This window comes from Mastomys coucha, unplaced genomic scaffold (assembly GCF_008632895.1).
Source record: "Mastomys coucha isolate ucsf_1 unplaced genomic scaffold, UCSF_Mcou_1 pScaffold23, whole genome shotgun sequence".
Taxonomy (NCBI): domain Eukaryota; kingdom Metazoa; phylum Chordata; class Mammalia; order Rodentia; family Muridae; genus Mastomys; species Mastomys coucha.
Genome location: NW_022196906.1, coordinates 48,910,544 through 48,918,527, shown reverse-complemented (window position 1 = coordinate 48,918,527; position 7,984 = coordinate 48,910,544).

Here is a 7,984-nt window from a genome sequence, read left to right as displayed (position 1 = left end):
AAAAAAAAAAAAAAAAAGTTAATGGAGAAAGAAAGAAAGAAAGAAAGAAAGAAAGAAAGAAAGAAAGAAAGAAAGAAAGGGTGACAGAAGTTTGTTTGAATGGTTGCCTGGAGCGTTTATCAAAAGATAGCCTATTGAACAGGAGTTGGAGATACATGCTATTCCTTGTCTGTGTTGATGAAGGAATTTTAAGGCTCAGGGAAATTGCAACGCTAGAGTGTATGTGCTGTATAAAACCCAATCCTCCACATTGGGAAGGCCCAGAAGACATGCCCTTCACAAATCCTATATGACACAAACTGGTGAGAGGGGCACCAGCACATTTGAAGAGTTTTGTTCTCACCCTTTTCCTTGTGCCAGACCTAAGGATTGGAGATGCTGCTGCTCAGTTGGATGAATTAAACACAATGGGTTTAATTGGGATCAGAGGTAGCAGAGGCCAGATGGTAGAACTGAATCACCAGAGGCAAGGTGATCATACTTATCACAATGGGCAGTGTAGACAGAACAACATTCATAACGATCTAACCCATAATGGTCAGCACAAGCAAGGCGAATTTTATAATGGCATGACTGGTATGGACCTTTGATACCGGCTAATCAGTCATTGGTGTATCCAAGCATGAAATAGATAAGAAGCCCAATGCATTTCTGTTTGATTGGTATAAGCAAAAAAAATTCTCAAATGAAAGGTTACATTGGATCCTGGCAAAAGGCAATCTCAGCCAGTTAATTAATTTCCAGACTTGAGTCAGTTTACAGACTTAGAACCCCTTAAATGAGGGTAATGAGGGTTACAAGGGTAACTGTAGACTGGGGGAAAGGAAATAATCAGACTTTCCAGGGTCTATTGGATACTGGTTCTGAATTGGCGCTGATCCCAGGAGATTCCCAAGAAACATTGCAGCTCTCCAGTTAAAGAAGGGGCTTATGGAGGCCAAGCAATTAATGGAGTGTTGACTAATGTCTGACTCACAGTAGGTCCAGTAGGTCCCTGAACTCATCCTGTGGTTATTTCCCCAGTTCCAGAATGTATAATTGGGATAGATATACGTAAAGGTTGGCAGAATTCATACATTAGTTTCCTGACTTGTGGAGTGAGGGCTGTTATGATTGGAAAGGCTAAATGGAAGCCTTTAGTGTTGCCTTTGAAAAAAAGAATAGTGAATTCAGAACATTGCATCCCTGGAAGAACTGTAGAGATTTCTGCCACTACCAAAGACTTGAAAGATGCAGGGGTGGTGGTTCCCACCACATCTCCCTTTAACTCTCCTGTCTGACCAGTGCAGAAGACAGATGGATTGTGGAGAATGGCAGCTGACTATCGAAAACTAAATCAGGTAGTAACTCTGATTGCACCTGTTATACCAGATGTAGGGTCCGTCCTTCCTTCCTTAACCAAATTAACATATCTCCTGGTACGTAGTATGTAGCTATTGGTCTTCTAAATGACTTTTTCTTAGTACCTGTTCATGAAAGCAATTTGCTTTCAGTTGGCAAGACCAAGCAGTATACCTTTACAGTCTTGCCTCAAGGATATATTAACTCCTCTGCCCTGGGTCATAACTTAATTGGAAGGGATCTTGATTGTTGGGGAGTTGATTTGTGCTTACATGGGAATTCTCAAGTCTGCTGTGGGTTCCTGCCAACAGTTGGTTTTCTGACTGGTCAATAAAGAGCCAGCGGCCAATGGTTGGGCAGGGAGACGGAGGTGGGACTTTGAGGATTCCTAGAGAGGAAACACAGGACAGGGAGAAGGAGAACTGCCAAGGCAGAAGGAAGGAAGGGGATATAAACATGAGAGCTATGGAAGACAGAGAATCAACCATGGAAGAATCAGAGAAAAGCAACCCCAGGGGCCACTTCTCTGATTTGATCTAGGGTATCAGATAAAATATAGACTTTAGAAAGTAATAACTCAAGAACATTGGAGGGAAGAGTGTGTTAGCCACAGGGAGGCTTGGAAGTGGCCCAACCATTGAACTAGCAAAGACATATTAAAAATAAGTCAGCTCATGTGCACGTGTATGTGTCTTTCATTTGCAAATCCAGAGCTCTTGGGGTGGGGGTGGCGTGCAGAGGAGCTCAGATGGACTTCATTTGATCATCTGTCTTTTCCATAGAATATCACATTGGTACACTGTATTGATGACATTATGCTGATTGGGCCAAATGAGCAGGAGGTGGAAACCACTTTGGATTCATTGATAACACATTAGCATATTAAAGGATGAAAAATAAATCCAACCAAAATTCTAGGACCATCTACCTCAGTGAAATTCTTAGAAGTCCAGTGGTATGGAGCATGCAGAGATATTCCTTCTAAGGTGAAAGATAAGTCGTTGCACCCGCCCCACCACCACCACCAAGAAAGAAGCACATTTAGTGGGTCTATTTGGATTCTGGAGACAGCACATTCCTCCCTCCTCCCCTGCATGTGTTACTCAGCCCATTTACCAAGTGACTTGGAAAGCTGCTAGCTTTGTGTGGGGCCTGGAACAGGAGAAGGCTCTTCAACAGGTCCAGGCTGCAGATAATTATTTTCTCTTTCAAAGACAGCTCTTGGCCTGCTATTGGACCTTAGTGGAAACTGACCATTTAACAATAGGACACCAAGTTACCATGCTACCTGAACTGCCCATCATGAGGTGGGTTTTATCTGACCCACCAAGTCATAAAGTAGGACATGCATAACAGCGATCCATTATCCAAGGGAAGTGGTATAAACGTGATCAGGCCCAAGCAGGTCTTGAACACACAAGCAAGTTGCCTATAAGCTTATGGTTTCTACCCCTGTTCAATGCTGTCTGCTGCCAAGCATGGACCTATACTCTCCTGGGTGTTCCCTATGATGGTTGTGCATGTTACTCAGGCACCACTCAGAAGTGGACAGTTGCAACCTTACAGCTCCTTTCTGGGACAACCCTCAAAGAAGGGAAATCTTCACAATGGGCAGAACTTTGGGCAGTACACATGGTATTACAGTTTGTCTGGAAGAAGAAATGGCCAGGTGTATGATTGTTCACTGACTCATTGGGCTATAGCCAATGGATTGGCTGGATGGTCAGGGACTGGGAAAGATCATAATTGTAAAATTGGTAAGAAAAGTACATCTGGGGGAAAAGTATGTGGAAAAATTTCTCTGAATGTGCAAGGGAGGTGAAGATATTTGTGCCCCATGTAAGTGCTCACCAAAAGGTGACTTCAGTTGAGGAGTTCAGTAATCAAGTGGATAAAATGCCCTGTTCTATGGACAGTCAGCCTCTTTCCTAGCCATCCCTGTCATCACCCAATGGATACATGAACAAAGTGGCTATGGTAGCAGAGATGGGGGTTATGCTTGGGCTCAATAACATGGACTTCCACTCACCGAGGCTGACCTGGCTACAGCTGCTGCTGAATCCAGATCTGCCAACAACAGAGACCAATACTGAGCCACAGATATGGCACCATTCCCTGAGATGACCAGCCAGCAACCTGTTGGCCGGTTAACTGTATTGGACCACTTCCTCCATGGAAAGGACAACGTTTTGTTCTTATTGGAGAAGATACTTATTCTGGCTATGAATTTGCCTTTCCTGTACACAATGTTTCTTCCAAAACCACTATTTGTGGACTTAGAGAATGCCTTATCCACTGTCATGGTATTCTACACAGTATTGTGTCTGACTAAGGAACTCATTTCACAGTCAGAGAAATGTGACAGTGGGCCCACAGTCTTGGAATCCATTAGTTTTACCACGTCCCCCACCATCCTGTAGCAGCTGGTCTGATAGAAAGATGGAATTGCCTTTTAAAGAATGGCCAGTTACAGCACCAATTATGTGGCAGCAGCATGGAGGGCTGGGGCAGAGTTCTTCAGAAGGCAGTATATGCTTTGAATCAGCGTCTGTTCTATGGTACAATTTCTCCCATAGCCAGGATCCACGGGGGCTAGGAATCAAGGGGTGGAAAAGAGAATAGTTCCACTCACTGTCACTCCTAGTGACCCACTAGGAAAGTTTTTGCTTTCTGTTTCTGAAACCCTAAGTTCTGCTGGCCTGGAAGTTTTGGTTCTAGAGGGGGTGTGCTCCTGCCAGGAACCACAATGAACATTCCATTGAATTGGAAGCTCAGACTTCTCCCTGGTCATTGTGGACTTCTAATGCCCTTAAATCATCATCATCATCAACAACAACAACAACACCAATAATAATAATAATAATAATAATAATAATAATAATAATAGTGTTAGGCAGAGTGATAAATCCAGATTAGCATGGGGAAATTGGATTGCCTCTCCACAATGGAGGTAAGCAGGATTATGTCTGGAGTGCAGGAGATCCTTTAGAGCTCCTCTTATTATTACCATGATTAAAGTTAATGGGAAACTACAACAGCCTAATGCAAGCAGGATGACAAAGGTCATAGACCTATCAGGAATGAAGGTATGGGTCACTCCTCCAGGAAAAGAGCCAAGACCTGCTAAGGTGCTTGCTGAAAGTGAAGGAAATACAGAATGGATAGTAGAGGAAGGTAGTTATAAAGACCATCTAAGGCCGGGCGGTGGTGGTACATGCCTTTAATCCCAGCACTTGGGAGGCAGAGGCAGGCAGATTTCTGAGTTTGAGCCCAGCCTGTTCTACAGAGTGAGCTCCAGGACAGTCAGGACTACACAGAGAAACCCTGTCTCGAAAAAAGTAAAAATAAAAATAAAAAAATAAATAAAAAGGAGATGTTTAAAAAAAGAATTAAATAAATAAATAAATACCATCTAAGGCCATGTGATCAGTTGCAGAAACCAGGATTATAAGTTACATGAATGCTTCTTTTTTATTTTGTTAATGCATTTGAACAGATATTCATTCTTTCTTTCAGTTTCTTTAACATAAATTCAGAGAATATCAATGGTTATCATATTTAAGTTTGAGATACTAAAAGGATGTTTCCCAAGGGACATTGGTGAATTCTAAATTTACAATGTGTTTGCCAGTTGTACAAGGAAAAGTTATATCATGTTAGGCATATTTGTGACCTGGTTATTGTTTTCATGTGGACATGAGATGTGGCTTGTGTCCAGTTGACAAGGGGTGGGTTGTGATGGCTGTTTCCAGTTGACAACTTGACTATATCTGGGATGAACCACAATCCATAAATGGAGGGTACGCCTGTGACCGTGATCTTGAGTCTGGAAGACACAAACTTTTGACCTAGATTTTGTGACTGGAAGACATAGACCTTTAATCCAGATCTTGAGGCTTACCTTTAACCTGAGCCATACCTTCTGTTGGAGGTCTGCATAAGGACAATGGGAGAAAGACATTCTTTGCCTGCTTAACACTTGCTTACCAGTGCATCTGTTGGAACCTGCTTCTTCAGAATTTCAGCTTATACAGGAGACCAGCTGAACCATCCAGCCTCACAAGACTGAATAACTACTATATTCTTTGATTTTCTACTTACAGTTGGCCATTGTCAGGTTAGATGGACTGTAAGTCACTCCAATAAATTGCACACACACGCACACACACACATACACACCCATATTCTGGGTTGGCATACTTTAGTTAACAACAACAGTTTGTCACAAGTGGAACTACAGAAGCCAAAAAGAAAAGTTTTGTTCATTTAAAGTCTTTCCAGAAACTATGGGCTTGATAGATTAGATGTTTGATTTGGTCTTGGCAGGTGGTGCTGTCTGCATATTGAGTTTTATGGCCTGAACTATACTTCCATCATAGAGTCAGTTGTGTTGAGGTCTGGGGGCCTGTTAAAACAGGCACATCAGGGGCATATCAGGATTAATCTTAAGGGTCAGATCTAGGACTCAAAACCCTTTCTTTTGACCAGTAATCACCGGCTTGACTTTTAGTTCCTGATTATGAAGGAAGAGTCTATTAATTCCACTGGGCAAGCATAAGACCACTACCACAGTTTTTGAAGCAAGTTTTGTTAAATACTGGCCAGGATGATGGATACTGGCCAAGTCTGTGCTTGGGACTCCCAGAATATGGCACCAAATTACATTGGTCAGGGGCTTATAAGGGTAAAACCCACAAGGCAAGTACTTCCTGCCTTCATCCAATCAGGGGCAAGCATATATTCTGATGTACTTCCTGCCTAGGGGTGATCAAGCACTTCCCATGGAGCTGGGGCAACCAAGCTTGTTTACAAGTGAAAACACATTGCATGAACAACAGCCCCCAGAGTCCCAGGAAGTTGCCTGCCCCTGGGCAAGTGGGCTTACAGGTTAGAAGCATTTTTGTTTTATAGATATCTTATGCACAGTGATTTCAACTTAAAACAGAACTTCAGGCCTCACAGGGTCCCTCTGCAGTGCTCTCCAGGCCTGTTAATATCTAACTAGATACTGAACCACTGGGCTTTTTAATCTGTTCCCAGGGTGGCCAAGTTGAATCAATCTCCTTTTGTAAACATGACAGTAGGAATGAAGATATTCTAAAGAGACACTTATGTCATTCCCTTTGGTTATCAGGCTGTTGCACAATGGACCCCAGGAAATTAAAATAATTTCTTCTTGAAATTTCATGCTGAGAGGGGGCGGGGAGGAGGGCTAAAGCCTCTGTCAGCCAGAAGAGAGCCAGTCTCCTGAAAAGGCATTCCAGACAGTTCTGACTTTCCACATAGCTCTGACAACTTGTAGGAGAGACTATAGCCTAGACAGTAATAAAGGGCAAGACCACATTCAGCCAGCACTGTTAAATATACGTCTTCCCCTCTATTTAAACCTAAACGCCATGAGAAGCCCTCAGAGATGAACTTCTCAGAGAGAAGGGGTAAAAAATATCAAACGTGAGCCTTTTCTATCAAATCCTATAAAACTTGCAGTTAGAACAAGAACTTAAAATCTTTTTATCTTCCCCACATTATAAGACTTTTACGTAAGTGTTTTAAGCCTCTGCCCAATAAAACCTTGGTTTGCACAAAGGTCCACTGCATCAAATCTTGGACTTTGATGGCCTGGAGCATGAGTGATCCCCCTTCATTTCACATGCACCAAATATAGCCAGTTGAATAAGATTGTGAGGTCAGCCCCAGCCATTGGGGAAAGACACAGCAGTACCTGAGTTAGCATAAAATCAAACGCACTTCCTGTCAAGGTCTGTCTCTCTTCCTGAGCACACCCCTTTGATCAGCATTTCACAAACCTTCCCCATCTTGTGAAACTCTTGTTTACTCTATTTGCCCCAACCCTGAGCACTCCTGAGGTCTGACTCTAACATCCTACTGCTCAGATTATAAATTAGCCAATTGTGTCAGATTGTGAGGCCCCGCCCTCTCCAATGAGACCAGAGGTAGCCACCACCATGTGAACTTGTTGCCCTGGTGCGCTTGCTCTCTCACTTTGGACAGCACACATGCTCCTGCACAGGAATGAACTCTCTTCCCATGTCACTTTGGCCTTATTCATGTGTTTCTTTGTGCAGCCCAGGAAATACTCTTTTCTGCCAATTGTGAATTTTAAAGTGTCTTGAATTTTAAAAATTCAGCTGACAGAGCCAGGCATAGTGGGGCCATACCTGTAATCCCCACACTTGGGAGGTTGCTTTAACAAACTCAGGTATGAGCCAAGCACAGTAGTGCATGTGTGTGATCTCAGCACTTAGGAAATTGAGGCTGGAAGATCTGAAGCACAAAGCTAACCTTGGCCATAGATTGAGTTTGAGGCCAGCTTTGGTGACAGGAGAGCATGCCTTGAACTAAAATAGTTAGGATTTATGCAGTGGAGAACCTTAACAGGTAGGGACCAAGGTATGCCACAGAGATCACACCATGCAACAGATTTCATACAAGAGATTTATTGGGTGAGGAGAGCAAAAGATCCCCTTGGATCAGGATAAGAGAGAAAGACAGAGACAGAAAGCAAGAGAGCAGGCCCTGGTGGCATACAGCCTCTTTTAAAGGGTACGTGTATTGTATTTAGAGGGTGGTGGTGATGTAGCTGCTGGCACTGAGTCCCTGAGGGTGAGCTGGGGCTAACATT